This window comes from Silene latifolia, chromosome 10, assembly GCF_048544455.1.
Source record: "Silene latifolia isolate original U9 population chromosome 10, ASM4854445v1, whole genome shotgun sequence".
Taxonomy (NCBI): domain Eukaryota; kingdom Viridiplantae; phylum Streptophyta; class Magnoliopsida; order Caryophyllales; family Caryophyllaceae; genus Silene; species Silene latifolia.
In genome coordinates this window covers 80,927,960-80,948,281 of record NC_133535.1, presented here as the reverse complement: position 1 = coordinate 80,948,281, position 20,322 = coordinate 80,927,960, and positions in this window count along the sequence as shown.

The following is a 20,322-nucleotide window of genomic DNA, read 5'->3' as shown; positions in this document are numbered from 1 at the left end:
TGCATGGTAATGACCAGGCCATCATGGTGTACATCAGGGATTCCCTACATGTCAGTATCATCAAAAGTAAATTGAGGTAAATTTTCTGGTTTAAAAGGAGATTTCATTATTGACTCCTTGGCTATTTTCTTTGCAGTAGAGCTGGTTAGGCCACAGATTTCAGATCCCTAGTTGATGAATTTGACCTCATAAATGGGTGGTGCTGGAGGTAGGTCGCGTTGTGGTTTCTCCTGGTCCTTCCGTGCTCCATTGTCTTCCCTGTTTTTGATGGCATCAGATCATTTAGGTGGCCTTTCTTTAACATGTAAGCCACTTTTCTGCGTAGTCCCAGGCATTCCTGTATTGTGTGTCCTATGTCCATGTGGAACTCACACCACCTTGTTGTGTCTTTCCTTGAGTTAGGGTTATTTGTCATCTTTGACCACTTGACAATGTCTCCCATGTTATCGAGTCTTTTGATTAGAACTGCAGTGTCAACAGAAAAGTTATATTCTTGAATAGGGGGATAAGTATAGGAGTTACCTCGTTCTTCATGTGCATAGTTGACTTCCGATCTGTCAGACCTGGTATAAAGAGATGTCCTTGAACTGCTTCCTCTGTGATTGGAACTTTTCCTGTTGGACCTGTCATATCCTGGCTTATTGTCAGTGGTATCAGCTTTGAAACCTTCATCCTCTTCCAGCCGGATGTAGCCAAGGGCCAATGCCTGGACGTCTTCAAAGGTCTGGCAAGGCTTCATAGTCATCTCATCATAGAAATCACTGTCTAGTGGTAGCCCCTGCCTGAAAGCTTCCATAGCTGTTCCAACATCACATCTGGGAATTGATACTTTTTCTTTGTTGAATCTGGTCATTAATGCTCTGATTGATTCGCCAAACTTTTGCTTGATCCTGTACAGATCACTGGATCTCTTTTCAAGTTCCCTAGTGCTGGCGAATTTGTGGTTGAAGGAGTTTATCAAGTCAGCAAAGGACTTGATGCTTCTATTTGGTAGATTTATGTACCGTTGTAGGGCAGGCCCATTCAGGGTTGTTCCAAATCCCTTGCACATGCAAACTTGTCGTAGTTCACTAGGTATGGAGGCTGCCAACATTCTTTGTTTGTAGTAGGCTACATGATTTTGTGGGTCTGTAGTTCCATCATAGATTCTCATTGATGGAACCACAAACTTTTTTGGTAGAACTATCCTTGCTATCTCATCCACGAAGGGTGAGTCAGCATAACTCTCTGGATTTCCTTCTTCAATGGGCGTGGGTACTCCAGGGATATTCTCAAATTTCTCATGGAGTTTCTGGATTTCCTGGAGCATGGCCATCATTATTGCTGTGTTGTTTTTATCTGGTGCAGCCTCTTCATTTGAGATTTCTTCTGAGTCTGTATCACCTTCTCCTGCTCTGGATTTTGATGGAGTAGGAGTACCAAAGTTAGAGAAATCAATGTTCCTGATGATTGAAGAGAATGTTGTGCCAGGCTGAATTTTTAATTTTGATCCTGAAGCTTTGTCTCCTAGCCTTTATTTCAGACTAGATTCTAATTCCTTTAGTTTCATAACTTCAGCTTCAGCCTGGGCCATTTTCTGTTTCAGCTGTTCCATTTCCAACAATTGTTGCTGGGCGGCAGCCAGTTGTTGTTCAATGCTATCTCCAGTCAATATTTAAAATTGTTTTTGTGTTGTTTTATTTTAGGTTTTGACTATTTTTGAGCTAGATGGCCCACGATGGGCGCCAATTGTTTTGGCAGGAATTTACACTAAGATAATGTCCTGCCAGAGAAGATTTTGCAGGGTAATATAACTCAATACGAATTGCCTGACTTCTATAATTGAACAAATAAAGAAATAAATGAAAAGGTATGACACAAAAATTTATACGTGGAAAAACTCTGGGAATAAGGGAAAAAACCACGGGCACCAAATCAGGAGGGATTATCACTATGACTTAGGATAGCCTGACAGGGAATGTGTTTGTCAGGCAAGATAATTAACAAGGCTGTTTAGTAATAATGCTAAGATCATTCATAGAATACAAGTATATGAATGGAGTGTAAGTAAGTAGCTATGTCAATGTGTGTCTTCTTTCCTTCTTCTCTTGTTTTTATAATGGCTTGACAATGGTCAATTCCGGATCAGTTTAGGGTTTCCTGGTGAATTGGACTCGTGCCCTATTTACCCGGAAGTGGTTATTTGACTGTTGCTAAATTCCAGCCGTTAGACTTGCTTGGTCATTTCTTTTATGTTCTTGTTTGAGTGTTGAATGGGTCTTCCTTATTTATAAGAGCTCTTCTTCTACAGCCTAACCGCGCTTCCCTTGTTGCCTGACATAATTTGATTATGCTGCCCTTATGCCTGACGTGGTATCTTTTCAGGCCAGGCCTATTAGGTATCTGTCCTGTCTTTCCCTCCTGGTTGATGCCTAATCGGGCGTCCCAATTATCCTGTCTTAGGTTACTTTGGTTCAGGCTTAGCTTTAGTCATTGTCTGACTTATGTCCGATGAGGCAGGGTAATCCTGGGCCCAACAGTAACCATCTTGGTTTTCCGAGGTAGTGAAAAATAACAAAGTAAAACAATACAAAACTACTTTAATTAAAACTTGGCGATTACATATTATTACAACTTATTCAATGTAGATAAAATATAAAACTTGATACAACTCGCGGCGGAATAAATAAAGTGATTACTAATCTAAGTGATCAAGACAGCAACTAAGGTCACAATCAAGCTCACGTCCCAATGCTCCCAAGTCAGCTACTCTTTAGTACCTGTCAAATCTGCTCCCCAATATAATTCATCACAGGTGTTCACGGATACACTGTCAACAACAAGGTTGAGTAGGAATAACTAACGATAGTAGATAACAATATAAATATGCATGATATAACTCAATAGATCGATTCAGCTGAGTTCATCACTCGCAACACTATTCATCCCGCCAATCCCTGGCTGGGGCAGCCTCAACCCGAAGGTGAGAAAATACACTACATTACCATAAGGTAATGTCTGCCTCAACATACAGTTGATTAATATCCACCGGACGGTCTGCAGAACCAGCCTGGGGCCTGCCTCGAGAATTCACGATTATAATCGCCTTCGAGAATAAATTCGCTAACTAATGTAAATGCCATCCTTATATGAATGCAACGATAAATAATAATAATTAGTCGGATATAATCCACAATAATCAACCACAATGATATAACAAGTATACTTCCAGCCACAATACTCATGTAAAATACAATAATGACAGCCAAGTGAATAGTTATCCTACCTCATCAGCAATCAAATAAAAGCAATCTACTAGAAGTATTTTTCTTCAATAAATCCGTTCAACCAATTCCGTCATCTATATAAATAAATAATATATTTACCATTACTTAATTATAAATTATAAATTTCTATTATTATTTAATAAATATTATAAACTATATTCATTATTCAAATTATAATTTCATTAATTATTTCCGTATGAATTAGCATTATGTAAAAACCCGTCTCAATAAACAAATAGAAATTACCCACTCACACCTATTTACACGTGAAAACACGTGAAGACAAACACAATCCCATCCTCACACTCACGGCAAAACCGTGTCCAACCCCTCACTAACACCCATCTATCATGACACCTCTAGCCACCGTAAGTACCACCCAAACCAGCCACGCCCTAGCCTGCACCACATCCAATCCCGACAACCACCTAGCACCTGTTAACACACCCCCTGCCACCCGCACTTACACGCCCTAGACAGCTCTCGAAAACCCGACATACAACAACTCAACTCAACAATTTCTCCACCCAACCACCACCGTGACCACCCGTGGCCACCACCGTGGTCTCCCTTGATCCATGGTGGTCCCACCACCTGGCACGACCACACACGACAACCCACAACCAGCAAAACCGACATTAACAACCATTATAGCCCCATCCCCTGTTTCTCGCTATTCCGACCACCACCACCACAAACCACCACCTTTAACTACCTTAACACATCCAACACGGTCGACTCTCTCCCCCACAACCAACCAACAAAAACCCAGGTAACAATGGTCATGAATACGGGTTGAAATTCCTGTTTTAATTATACGGTTACACCCGAACAAACACCACGAACACCACCCAAAACCCGCCTGAAAAGCCTCTTTCCCTAGGTCCATAGTGGTCAACGATGGGTCATGGTCTATCCCTGGTGGTCCATGGTCACAGTCACGGACACGGCTCGTCCTGCGGTGGCCTAGTTTATGAGTTATAGCAAAGCAAAGTGTATACATGAGACGGTTTAAAGTATTAACTTGAGGCGAAAATAAAAGTTAATTCCTATGCTTTTCTCTTCCTTAATTCTTTTCTTCTTTTCTTTAGATCTCTTCCGTCTTCTAATATGAATTATGTTTCAGATTATTGTGTATTTATAGTATAGAATTAGAGTGACCATTAGGCCAATTAGGAAAGTATTGCTTATTCCGATTATTATTAGGAATTATCATATTATTATCATACAATTATTATCATAAATTATACAATTATTTTTACTACATATTATGCTAATCTTCCATAAGTATAATTACCATATACTCCCTTAATAATTATCATTCACTATTATTACTAGAATTATTAATATTCTAATTATTATTACCTTACCAATTTTTATTCACTTTATTAATATTATTATTATTAAATCCCGGAACAATCCCCTACTATCACTCGTACTAATCCAATAAAACATGTCCATACAATTATAGCACACGACCCAAGGCCTTACTATTAGCTAAGCACAAAATCCGAGTTGCTTACTTACTTTATTATTTAATTAACGTCTTTTTTGCAACTATTATCAGAGTGCCATTAATTATATTTATTTAAATTACATAAATTATTCTCATAAAGTATTATTAAACTACGAGGTATTACAGTCCTGCCCCCTTAAAATGAATTTCTTCCCGAAATTCGCCCACAACTACCACAACAACAATTATAAACATCCACACAACTGAATCTTCATTCCAACTTATGATCATTGCAACATAATCAATTTACTTAGTCCTTATCAAATTATATCATACTCATCAAAAGATGACTCAAAAATAATTCAAAACATTTGTAATATCACATCCCTTCCCCCTAAAAATAAACTTCGTCCTCGAAGTTCGAAATATAAAACAACAGGAATAAGCAATCCATTTGTTATAATATCACAAAATATGTAATACACATTGTAACATAAGACAACTATTATTTTCAACACAACATCCATTGATGAATAAATGAGTAACAACAATCTTCGACTTACTTCTAAACAGCAAAACCACACTATATAGTATATTCGAACTAACTTTATTTAAACTTAACTTCATAGTTTACACAACTACTGGCGAATACATTGCCAGGATAATAAAAAACTATAACTAAATTACGCACAACTGTTTAGTTAATCTCTTCTTAATTTTATCACCCTCCAAAGTCTAACTTAAACATGCTTGCAGTTAATGTAAATATATAGGTTTAGGGCAACGCATTCCGCATGTCACTAGACATGTCATCCTACTTCACATAATTTACAACATCAAAATATCAATATACAAAAGATAAGAAACAAAACTTACATTTTTCAAGGCTAAGAAACATGTTACAGATTCCAAAAATCATTAATAAATAATAACACAATTACTTCTTGAGAACGTATACCTTTTAGAAAATACAGAGATTTAACAATTCATGAAAGAAAGAATCAAGGCCAAAGCTCATAAGATCGAATTATAATGAATTTTACAAATTATTTGGTCGAAATAGAAATTTTACAGCAACTTGTCAGAATCTTAGGTCAACTTGGAAAAATCACTATAAAATGTCAAAATATTTTCTTGCAACGTGGCTTATCATTTTGAAAACATATATGAGTCTATTAAAAAGTGGAGTTAAAATTATACCAAAACAATAAGTAACTTTTAAATGGAAATTTTTACAAAAACATGGAACGAAAACATCACTGTATAGGAATATTCTGACCACTGTCTATTAAAATATTTATTACTCCTAAACCGTATATTATTTAAACATGAGACCAGTGGCATATGAAATCTAACCCACGAGGCTATCACACATAAAAAGTTCTTTCAAGGATATTAAACAGGAAGTAAATGGCAGCCAAGACAATCAAGGATATAATTATGAGAAATCAACCAAGTCACATTTTTCACAATTCCACACAATTTCCGTAATACTTCACATGTCAATCATAACTACACCTCTCACATACATGTTAACATAATTTGATCGTATCCACATGCTTATACCACTTCTTTGAATCATATCACATCCCCCCCCCCTTCTTAAAAGCAAGGTTACGTCCTCGTAACTACAGTCATTAATGAAAACAATATTCAAACAAAGCAAACAAAAACTCCTAAGACAAAATAACAACATTCATTTCAAATTTCCCCACACTGTAACATCTCTCAAGGTAGCCGGTTCGAAACTGGAAGGGCCGGAAGTTTGGTGTGAGGGGCGCACTAACTTACTCCAAGCCTTAAGGGGGCATTAACAGTTTCTACCCGAGTTAATTTTATTAGACACATCCTATGTTCATTATTCTTCATTAGTTTAGGCCTCTGGATCGTTTCGCTCTGATACCACTTTATAACACCCCCATTTAATCAGGAGCCTTTAGCTAGACATTCCCAACTAAATAGGACTGTTACCATCTCCATTTTCCGAGGTAGTGAATAACAAAGTACAACAATACCAAAGTACTTTAAATAAAATATAGCGGTTACATATTATTACAACTTATTCAATCTAGACAAAATATAAAACTTGATACAACTCGCTGCGGAATAAATAAAGTGATTACTAATCTAAGTGACCTAGACATCAACTAAGGTCCAAGTCAAGCTCACGTCCCAATGCTCCCAAGTCAGCTACTCTTCAGTACCTGTCAAATCTACTCCCCATTATAATTCATCACAGGTGTTCACGAATACACTGTCAACCACAAGGTTGAGTAGGAATAACTAACGACAGTAGATAACAATATAAATATGCATGATATAACTCAATAGATCGATTCAGTCGAGTTCATCACTCGCAACATTATTCATCCCGCCAATCCATGGCCGGGGGAGCCTCAACCCGAAGGTGAGAAAATACACTACATTACCATAACGTAATGTCTGCCTCAACATACAGTTGATTAATATCCAGCGGACGGTCTGCAGAACCAGCCTGGGGCCTGCCTCGAGAATTCACGATTATAATCGTCTGCGAGAACAAATCTGCTAACTAATGTAAATGCCATCCTTATATGAATGCAACGATAAATTATAATAATTAGTCAGATATAATCCACAATAATGAACCACAATGATATAACAAGTATACTTCCAGCCACAATACTCATGAAAAATAAAATAATAACAGCCAGGTGAATAGTTATCCTACCTGATCAGCAATCCAATAAAAGCAATCTACTAGAAGTATTATTCTTCAATAAATCCGTTCAACCAATTCCGTTATCTATATAAGTAAATAATATATTTACCATTACTTAATTATAAATTATAAATTTCTATTATTATTTAATAATTATTGTAAACTATATTCATTATTCAAATTATAATTTAATTAATTATTTCCGTATGAATTTGCATTACGTAAAAACCCGTCTCAATAAACAAATAAAAATTACCCACTCACACCTATTACACGTGAAAACACGTGAAGACAAACACAATCCCATCCTCACACTCACGGCAAAACTGTGTCCAACCCCTCGCCAACACCCACCTATCATGACACCTCTAGCCACCGTAAGTACCACCCAAACCAGCCACGCCCTAGCTTGCACCACGGCCAATCCCGACAACCACCTAACCCTTGTTAACACACCCCCTGCAATCCGCACTTACACGCCCTAGACGGCCCCCGAAAACCCGACATACAACAACTCAACTCAAAAATTTCACCACCCAACCACCACCGTGGCCACCCGTGGCCACCACCGTGGTCTCTCTTGACCCATGGTGGTCCCCCCACCTAGCACGACCACATACGGCAACCCACAAACACCGAACCGACATTAACAGCCACTATAGCCCCATCGCCTGTTTCTCGCTATTCCGACCACCACCACCACAAACCGCCACTTTCAACCACCACGACACATCCACCATGGTCGAGTCTCTCCCCCACAACCAACCAACCAAAACCCAGGTAACAATGGTCATGAATACGGGTTGAAATTCCTGTTTTAATTATACGGTTACACCTTAACAAACACCACGAACACCGCACAAAACCCGCCTGAAAATCCTCTTTCCAGGGATCAATGGTGGTCAACTGTGGGTCATGGTCAATCCCTGGTGGTCCATGGTTACAGTCACGGACACGGCTCGTCCTACGGTGGCCTAGTTTATGAGTTATAGCAAAGCAAAGTGTACACATGAGACGGTTTAAAGTATTACCTTGAGGCGATAATAAAAGTTAATTCCTATGCTTTTCTCTTCCTTAATTCTTTTCTTCTTTTCTTTATTTCTCTTCCTTCTTCTTTTATGAATTATGTTTCAGATTATTGTGTATTTATAGTCTAGAATTAGAGAGGACATGAGGCCAATTAGGAAAGTATTGCTTATTCCGATTATTATTAGGAATTACCATATTATTATCATACAATTATTATTATAAATTATATAATTATTTTTACTAGATATTATGCTAATCTTCCATAACTATAATTACCATATACTCCCCTAATAATTATCATACACTATTATTACTAGACTTATTAATATTCTAATTATTATTACCTTACTTATTTTTATTCTCTTTATTAATATTATTATTATTATTATTATTATATCCCCGAACAATTCCCGACTATCACTCGTACTAAGCCAATAAAACATGTCCATACAATTATAGCACACGGCCCAAGGCCGTACTATTAGCTGAGCCCAAAACCGAGTTGCTTACTTACTTTATTATTTAATTAACGTGTTATTCGCAACTATTATAAGAATGCCATTAATTATTTTTATTTAAATTACATAAATTATTCTCATAAAGTATTATTAAACTACGGGGTATTACAATCTTGCCCCCTTAAAATGATCTTCGTCTCGAAATTCGCCCACAACAACAATTATAAACATCCACACAACTGAATCTTCATTCCAACTAATGATCATTGCAACATAATCAATTTACTTAGTCCTTATCAAATTATATCATACTCATCAAAAGATACCTCAAAAATAATTCAAAACATTTGTAATATCACATCCCTTCCCCCAAAAAATAAACTTCGTCCTCGAAGTTCAAAATATAAAACAACAGGAATAAGCAATCCATTTGTTGTAACATCACAAAACATGTAATACACATTTTAACATAAGACAACTATTATTTTCAACACAACATCAATTGATGAATAAATGAGTAACAACAATCTTCGACTTACTTCTAAACAACAAAACCACACTATATAGTATATTCGAACTAACTTTATTTAAACTTAAGTTCATAGTTTACTCAACTACTAGCGAATACATTGTCAGGATGATAAAAATCTATAACAAAATTACGCACAACTGTTTAGTTAATTTCTTCTTAATTATATCACCCTCCAAAGTCTAACTTAAACATGCTTGCAGTTAATGTAAATATATAGGCTTAGGACAACGCATTCCGCATATCACTAGACATGTCATCCTACTTCTCATAATTTACAACATCAAAATATCAATGTACAAAGAATAAGAAACAAAACTTACAGTTTTCAAGGCTAAGAAACATGTTACAACTTCCAAAAATCATTAATAAATAATAACACAATTACTTCTTGAGAACATATACCTTTTAGAAAATACAGAGATTTAACAATTCATGAAAGAAAGAATCAAGGCCAAAGCTATAAGATCAAATTATAATGAATTTTACAAATTATTTGGTCGAAATAGAAATGTTACAGCAACTTGTCAGAATCTTAGGTCAACTTTTAAAAATCAATATAAAATGTAAAAATATTTTCTTGCAACGTGGCTTATCAATTTGAAAACATATATGAGTCTATTAAACAGTGGAGTTGAAATTATACCAAAACAATAAGTAACTTTTAATTGGAAAGTTTTACAAAAACATGGAACGAAAACATCACTGTACAAGAATATTCTGACCACTGTCCACTAAAATATTTGTTACTCCTAAACCGTATATTATTTGAACATGAGACCAGTGGCATATGAAAGCTAACTCACGAGGCTATCACACATAAAATTTCTTTCAAGGGTATTTAACAAGAAGTAAATGACAGTCAAGACAATCAAGGATAAAATTATGAGAAATCAACCAAGTCACATTCTTCACAATTCCACGCAATTTCCGTAATACTGCACATGTCAATCATAACTACACTTCCCACATACATGTCAAAATAATTTGATCGTATCCACATGCATATACCACTTCTTAGAATCATATCACATCCCCCCCCCCCTTTTTAAACGCAAGGTTACGTCCTTGTAACCGCAGTCATTAATGAAAACAATATTCAAACAAAGCAAACAAAAACTCGTAAGACAAAAGAACAACATTCATTTCAAATTTCCCCATACTGTAACATCTCTCAAGGTAGCCGGTTCAAAACTGGAAGGGCCGGAAGTTTGGTGTGAGGGGTGCACTAACTCATTCCAAGCCTTAAGGGGGGCACTAACAGTTTCTACCCATGTTCAGTTTATTAGACACATCCTATGTTCATTATTCTTCATTAGTTTAGGCCTATGGATCGTTTCGCTCTGATATCACTTTGTAACACCCTCATTTATTCAGGAGCCTTTAGCTAGACATTCCCAACTCAATAGGACTGTTACCATCTCGATTTTCCGAGCTAGTGAATAACAAAGTACAACAATACCAAAGTACTTTAATTAAAACTTAGCGATTACATATTATTACAAATTATTCAATCTAGACAAAATATAAAACTTGATATAACTCGCAGCAGAATAAATAAAGTGATTACTAATCTACGTGATCTAGATAGAAACTAAGGTCCAAGTTAAGCACACATCCCAATGCTCCCAAGTCAGCTACTCTTTAGTACCTGTCAAATCTGCTCCCCATTATAATTCATCACAGGTGTTCACGAATACACTATCAACCACAAGGTTGAGTAGGAATAACTTACGACAGTAGATAACAATATAAATATGCATGATATAACTCAATAGATCTATTCAGCCGAGTTCATCACTCGCAATACTATTCTTCCCACCAATCCCTGGCCGGGGCAGCCTCAACCGGAGGGTGAGAAAATACACTACATTACCATAAGGTAATGTCTGCCTCACCAGACGGTCTGCAAAACCAGCCTGGGGCCTGCCTCAAGAATTCACGATTATAATCGTCTGCCAAAATAAATCTGATAACCACTATACATTACTATAAGTAATGTCTGCCAGAATAAATCTGCTAACTAATGCAAATGCCATCCCTATATGATTCTAATGATAAATAATAATAATCAGCCGGATATAATCCACAATAATCAACCAAAACGATATAACAGTATACTTCCAGCCACAATACACATGTAAAATACAATAATAATAGCCAGCTGAGTAGTTACTCCTACCTGATCAGCTATCCAATAAAAGCAATCTACTAGAAGTATTATTCTTCAAGAAATCCGTTCAACGAATTCCGTCACCTATATAAATAAATTATATATTTACCATTAATAATAAATTATATATTTCTATTATTATTAAATAATAATTATAAATTATATTCATTATTCAAATTATAATTTAATTAATTATTTCCGTATGAATTAGCATTACGTAAAAACCCGTCTAAATTAACAAATAGAAATTACCCACTCACACCTATTTACCCGTGAAAACACGTGAAGACAAACACAACTCCATCCTCCCACTCACGGCAAAACCATGTGCAACCCCTCACCAACACCCACCTATCATGACACCTCTAGCCACCGTAAGTACCACCCAAACTAGCCACGCCCTAGCCTACACCACGACCAATCCCGACAACCACCTAGCACCTGTTAACATACCCCCTGCAACCCACACTTACACGCCCTAGACAGCCCCCGAAAACATGACATACAACAACTCAACTCAACAATTTCACCACCCAACCACCATCGTGACCATCCGTGGCCACCACCGTGGTCTCCCTTGACCCACGATGGTCCAACTTGAGAGGATACCGGATGTTGAACAACTTGAGCTTTTTCCGGAAATACATTTTGTCAAAGATGAACACCATCAACGATTTGAGCAACTGCTAGGTAAGGCTTATGAACCTAGTGTTGGAGTAGTGTCCTCCACAATAAGTGTGTTTACATATTAAATCTCGTAAAAGGAATATCAGGGATTTACCTTTTTATTTGTCAGCTGGTCATTGTTAATCGGTAATGATTGGCTGACTAGAGTTTGACATTACTCTCGTGTGGCGGCGGTGATCAGCTGATCCTTTTAGGTCACACCTATAGGATGACGCCTAAATAGAATGAATTAGTTGTTTGTACGAGATACGAGATAATTAATTCCTTGTATTATTTGACTTTTAATTCGTCACGTAAAAGTATTATATGATGCCGGGTTACGAACTCGGGTAGAGAAGATTTATTATTTAATTATGTGATATTTAAGTAATAAATTAATAATTTGGAATTTATTAATTAATTGTTAATTAATCAATTTTATGCGATATGTGTATGCGTTTTGAGGTGGAATTAATTAGCTATTAATATTTTACAAGAGGTTGTAAAATTAGCTAACTGGGATAATATTGACACATTGTATGTTGATAAAATGGTCTTATGATTACTTAATAGTTAAGTAGTCATTGATAGTTAATTTATATTATTTAAGTGTTAAATAATTAAATTAATATTTAGTTATGTAAGATAATTAAATTAATATTTAATTATGTAAGATAATTAAATATAAAACTTATAAGCATTTCTGGGTCAAATGTCGAAAACCGAAATGGACCAAATACAGTCCATATGTACCGGTTTTTTGGAGGACTACATGTGTCCATTAAGTGGCAAATTCCACTTCCTTTTGTTCCCCTTATTTAGCTATAAATACCCAACTATTCACCTCATTTTATGAGTTGGAAAAATTTGAAGAAAAATCTTGGTATTAAGGGTGTCATAACCGGTTTCATCACTACTCTTGGAGACCAATTTTTCTTCTTATTTTGTTCATCATTTTCTTTTAAAAAAACATATAAATATCAACTAATAATATTATCAAAGTAATAATATTAATTACTAAATCAAATATACAAATTACAAGTTTACTACTACTATTAACTAGTAGTAGTAACCTTTGTAAGGAATTTTTGTCTTAAGATGGTTTTATACCATTTTCTAGTTATTTGTTTTGCATGCATGTAGATTTAGACCACAAAAGATTAACTTGTAATTTTTATATCATAAGATGAGTATTAACTTGGTCGAAATGACTAACAAGTGGTATCAGAGCATTGTTACATACATGCATGTTGTCTTAACACGATTTTAGTAATTTACGAGATAAATAAATAAAATTGATATTATGTTACTAAAAGTAGTTTTATCACATAATATGGTCTTGCATGTAAATAATATGTTCTTAGTATTATATGGGATGAAAATTTGATTTTTGTTATTTTTTCCACTTTTTATAACTTAAAATGGCATAAAATTGAATAAAAATGATTTAAAATTAATTAAGAGTTAATTAAATTGGGTTGCATGTTAATTTTATGCATATTTATTTAGAAATAACCACACTCATGTTATAATTATGAGATAGGTAGATACTTTAAATTAATGACATTAATTTAGGTAGTTTATTGATTTTTATTTGATAAATATTGGTAAATAATGGTTATTTTGCAAATAAATATTGATTTAATTTTTGGGCTCAAAATTTTGGAATTTTTAGCTCTTGGAAATTGTTCCAAAATGTACAAAAATTTTATTTTAAGTTATTTTAATTTTTATGGTTTGGTTTAGAATTAAATCGCAAAAATTGTTCGTTTATCGATTAAATTATAAAATCGTTCTAAATAAATTTTAAAACCAAAAATTTTCATTTTCATGTCATTTTTGGTGTAATACCAGAATGTTCATGGCTTTGAAAATTTATTTTTCCATAAATTTTATAATTAAATGGATTTTTTTTCCATAATAATTGTGAATTATTATGTCTTTTTGTCATATTTTGTGTTTTAATCCCATATAAATTCAAGATAATTAGTGAGAATAATTATTTTGATATTATACCAGATTAGTATCATTATCATATCTTAAAATTATTTTAAGAATTGATTATTAATTTTTTTTGGTAAAAATTCCATCAATGCAAGCTCAAATGATCGTTGTTGGTAAGTTAGACGATTTCGCATAACATATTTTCATAATGCATTTTATTATTCATTTAGATGAGTGGTTTTTAGCATTATAATTATGTAATTTTTCCTAATATGTCCATAGGTAGAAGATGGTATTTCCCGTAATGTAAGGGAATATCGACTTGTTTTGTAATTAATTGCGATCTCGTATCGCCTAATTTGTAATTAATTAATAGTTTTTATTTTAATTTTATTACAAATTGTATAATAGGGTATTGTTATGTAATTTAATTATTAGTAATTAAATGAAGCATCTAAAGACGGAGTTTTTCATGAAGACAGTGTTTTGGGAAAGGCGTTCCGAAGTCCTAAAGAAGGAGGCCATTTTTATGAATATTCTAGGGGACAAGGAGTTGGTTTCCAAAGTGTAATAATTTTAGTTAATTAGATTAACTAGGTGGCCATATTAGGACTTGTTTGTTTTAATTCTTATATGCATTCATGCCAAATCGTCACTACATGTTTTTTTTTTTTTTTGTTATCGTTTTAATTGTCTAGCATTCACCAATTTTGTTCACTTAAAATTGATAGACAATTAAATTGATAAGATTTCTCACATATGTTGAAAATTGAGATTAACCTTACCAAATAATAGCACCTATGAATCCCTTCTTCATTAGAGGTAGGTTCGGATCACTGAGGTACACTCTTTTTACGTTGGGTAAGTAGGGTAATAAAGGTTATTACACGTGAAAATTGGTTGGACTCAACGGGATAAATATGGGTTGAATCGGTCCACCGTGCCCATATTTATTTTGGGGCTAAAAGATAGATTTTAAGAAAATCCGTCAACCAAGAGTTCTAGTAGTAGAATCAGTCAAAATGTTGACTCACCAAATTTATATAAATATGGGTTTAATCGGTCCACTGTGCCCGTGTTTATATAAAATTGGATCTGGAATCATTTTTATAATTCAGTGGGAGATCATTATATAAATGGAAACTTGTTAAAAAGGTTTCACAAGTTAAAATATTTAAGACAATAAATGTTTATCTTTCCTTTTATTTCGTAGTAATCACGATGGCTTCGAATAGTCAACCCGTCACTATAGCTAGAGATTCATGGCTACGTTCTTTTATGGACAAATATGTTTTAAAAGACGACGGTGGTAATTTTAAAGATTGGGAGGAAAACCTTCAATTAGCTGCCGTATGTGATGGCAAATTACGCTACATTGTCAATCCCTCTCCCCGTTCGCCTAGTACTAGGGCCACTGCCGATGTAAGGGAGGCCTTTTCAAATTATCAAAAGGAATCCGCTGCAATTAAAAATGTTTTGATTTTTTCAATGGATTCTGTTAGAAATTATTAATCTCATTCTTTCGACATATTCATATATGTTTCAATTAATTTAGTCATAAAATTAATTGTAGATCTTATGCATGCAAACAAAAATAGTAGTAGAGAAGAAATCATCAATCTTACTATATGATTTCGGTTTTATGGGCACCAACAAGATCTCCTTCTTGTTAGTTCTTGAGCTTTTCAATAATGGATGAACATCCATCACTTCAAAATAGAAGCCCTCCAATAAGTAGCACCCAAGACTATCCCAAAATCCCACAAAATAATATGTACTAGATATTTGTAATGTGGTTTACCTTAAAATCGGTTACTAATACTCATATACTACTACTAGTATTATTAGTGATTGATTTGAACAACTTTGATTCATAAAACTTGAATTTATGAAGAACAAGAGAGAGAATATTTTTATTTCATAAAAACATAAGAGAATAAGAAAAATTGAGAGAAAAACTCTCAATTGTCTAATGACAAAACCGGTGGGGGGGGGGGGGGGTAGGTCTTTAGGACCGTTTTCTTTTTACTTTTTGTCTTCACAAGACAAAATAGTGTAAGGCTTTGTCATGGTCAAGTTACTATCAAGTGTCATAGACAAATGAATAAGACAAAACTTCTAAAAATTGCCCACCAATTTCGGTCACCATTTGTAATATGGAGTCCATTTTATTTTTGTCAATTGTAAATTGTATGTCATGTGACATGTGACATGTCTTATATCATGTTTTAATTTAAAATGCATATTTAACAAATTAAATATTATTTACAAATTAAATAAATCACATTTAACAAATTGACTAGTAATTCAAAATTACTTTCTCATAAAATGGTCATTTAAATACTAGTTAGTATAATTCACAACATCTTGTAATTATAACTAACTTATCATTCTCATCTCGCGTGTTTCGCAAACACCGATTAATTTTAGTAATATAACTTCTTAAATTACTAAATAAAATCTTATTTAATCACATTATAATAAGATGTCATTTTCTCTCTTATGATAAAATTTGTTCAATTTTAAGGAATTAATTAATTTGTATCGACATACAATTTATTAACATTTTTCAATTAAGGGAATCGTCCTTTAGGTGTGACCTCAAGGGATCAACTGATCACCACCGTCGCACGACAGTAATGTCAAACTCTTGCCAGTCAAATAATCATTTCTTGCTTCAACACCTTCCGGCTTGAACTCTTGGTACTCGAAAGGGTAGGGTGGTGTGACAATGGAAGAGGAGGGCATTTCAATTTCACCCTTTTGTTGTCGGATAATATACTCGGCCTCTTTTGAAAGGGGAAGTAGATAGTTGGTCCGGTGGACACTCAATCGACAAATCTTTGAAGGCAAAGTGAAAGATCTAGCCTCACTAGTGAGCCATCCATACTTGGTGTCAAGAGGGTTATGGTAACCCACTTGTACTTGTATATCATAGTATTAATATCAATGAGATGACCACCCTCTTTTGCCTCATACTTGTTATCTTTGTTGAAGTTTGGATCAAAGTATTTAGCTAGGATAGTGACTAGGCCTCCATTCACAATAACGGTGGTGCCTTTCTTCCCACAATCAATATTTAACCATCTATCCACCAAGAGCCTTAGAGAGTTGAAAGGCTTGGTGAATTCCCTACCAACGTTCAAAGCCGACTCAAGAAGAACAAAATCGAGTTTGGTGAAATGGTTGGTGTCTTTTCTTGCAATGATGATGTTCCCTACTACCTTGTGCCACACTCTAATGCCCGGATAGTGGACTAATAGAGTGCGACTAGCATGAAAGTCTTCAAATTTCCTTCCGGAAATCGCCTCCCAAAGAGGGTCGGGGTCATATTTGCCAACATTCTTAAAATAACTCGGTGAATCACTAAGACCCAAAGCTTTACCCATTTCCTCAAAGGAGATGCGCCTACTAACATTAGCTAGACGAAACTCGATGGTCTCCATGGTCTCAACCTTGTTAACTTTCAAAGAACTCAAAAATTCTAAGGTAAGGGAGGGGTATGTCAATTCTTTTGATTCAAACAATTTGTCCAACCCCATGGCTTTGAAAAAGGCTCTAGTTTGCTCAAGGACACCCAACTTTTCTAAGGTATCTTCACAAATAAACTTGGTGGATAGAAATGATTTCCTAGCAAACTTGGCAAAAGTGTCCCTATGGGAATTGGAAATGAAAATTACCTCCGGATAGTTCGAAAGTTGAGCAATTTCCGGAGTAGAGGAAGTTGTTGCTTCCATGGGAGGTTGTTGTTGTTGCACTTCCAAGTTTGGGTTAGCTACCACCATAGCCAATGCTTTCTTTGCTTGAAGACTCTTTTGTCTTGATGAGAGTGCCTTTGCCTTTGGTGCCTTTGCCTTTGTTGCCTTTGTTGCTCCCTTAGTCCTTGCCATTTATGAATAAACCAAGAAAAGAGTGAAAAATCTTCAATTTCTAGTGCACCCAAATCGATTTAAAGATGAAAGGATGGTTGAAGATTTTGTGCTTGGTTTTGATTTTTGTTGAAAGAGGAGTAATTGATTTGTTGTTAAAAGGATGTTTTGATTTGATTTTGGTGAATCTTGTTGATGAATCTTGTTTTTGTAATGGAGAGGATGAGGGTTTTGTGGGTTATGAGTAGTGTTATGAATGAAGGAATGAAGAAATGAATGTGGGAGGGGGTTTATAAAACCCGAAAAATTTGAACTGCAGGGGCAAGACGGGCGGATTCTGCTCGGGACGCCCGGATTTGGCCTGTTCTAGGTTGGGAAAAACTCGCCTAAATACGGGCGTCTTTCAGTGAAGACGCTCGGATTTGCAAACACGGGACGGGCGTTTTCTATAGAAGACGGGCGGATTCCTTCACAGGGATTTTTCTTGTTTTCTTCAGCCAAGAAGACGGGCGTCTTCCTTTCAGGACGGGCGGATTTTTAAAGACGGGCGGATTTGAATGCAGGACGCCCGGATTCGTTGACAGTCAAAAATTTCAAAAATTCAGTTCATAATAGGACGGGCGTCTTCTACCCAATATGCCCGGATTGCCTGAAGACGGGCGGATTCTCCTGAATCCGCTCGGATTCGTCCCCTTTGTACCCGGATTCAGTTCCATCCGTGTACTTTGCCAATCCCTTGCCACTTTTCCATTCTTCTTCATATCTCGTGTTCTTCATTATGGGGGCACTACTAAGGCATGGATAGCCTAGGCAATTGCCATCCCCACACTAAGCTAAAGCACTACACATTAATTAAAATTATTAGTCCCTCCCTCACTTCTCTCAAACATGAGAATTATCTTGATCAAAGTATAAAAATCCGAAAATAACAAAAATGCAATATAAGAATTGAAATGCAAGTTAGGGAGTTAGAAATATTTACAAATGGTGGTTTAGGGAGGACTCCACCAAACTCTCATTCTTGATGAGATGTCAAGGGGGCATGTTCAAGGTGTTGTTGATGTTGCTCAACACCTTGAAAAAGTAATCAAACGCTTGTTCATTATCATGATAGAGGTCTTCAATAGACCTTGGCCCTTGTTGTCGATCTTGATCGATGGCATTACCAATGTAGGGATTAAAAATCCCTTCAAATTCGTCGTCCCAAAGACCACATACTTCATTAAGTTGATCATTGAAAATCTCTTGATTTGATGGAGACAACTTTCCCATTTCCTTTTCTTGGCCAATAAAGCCATCTTCTTCATTGCTTGTCCTTGATGAGCTTTGCAAGCTCTCCTTGTCACAATTCAATTGCTCTTTGAATGGAGCATCTTCAATTTTCTTCTTCCATTGGAGTTCCGACTTTTTCTTTTCATCCTTCCGACTATAATGATCGATCATAAAACACGGTTCATGTAAACGGGGAGCTCTCATAGTCTTGTCAAGATTAAAAGTTATACTCTCATCTCCCACTTCTAGAGTGAGCTCTCCATGTTTTACATCAATCACCGCACCCACGGTGTGTAAGAAGGGTCTTCCTAGAATGATTGGAATGTTGGAATCTTCCTCCATATCAACAATGACAAAGTCCACCGGGATGAAAAATTTCCCAATTCGTACGGGGACATCTTCCCATATCCCTAATGGTGTCTTCGTCGATCTATCGGCCATTTGGAGTGTGATATTGGTGCACTTAAGCTCTCCTATCCCCAACCTTTTACTCACCGAGTACGGCATAACACTCACACTAGCCCCTAGATCACATAAGGCTTTGTTGATCGTGGTGTCGCCAATGGTACATGGTATTGAGAAGCTTCTCCGATCCTTTAGTTTTGGAGGCGAACTCCCTTGAAGTATTGCACTACTCACCTTAGTGAAGGCGATAGTCTTAAGTTTCCGGATCGACTTCTTCTTTGTGAGGATGTCTTTCATGTATTTCGCATAGGCCGGCACGTGATTGATTAATTCCGTGAAAGGAATTGAGACTTCCAAATTCTTCACAATTTCCATAAACTTTCCAAGTTGGTCATCAAATTTGGGCTTGGCTTGACGACTTGGAAAAGGAAGTCTAATCACAATGGACTCCTTCTCCTTGACCTTGTCTTCATTTTTCTTTGAAATTTCTTCTTTTGATGATTCTCCATCTTTGGAGTTTTGCACAATTTCTTCCTTATCACTAGCTTCCACAA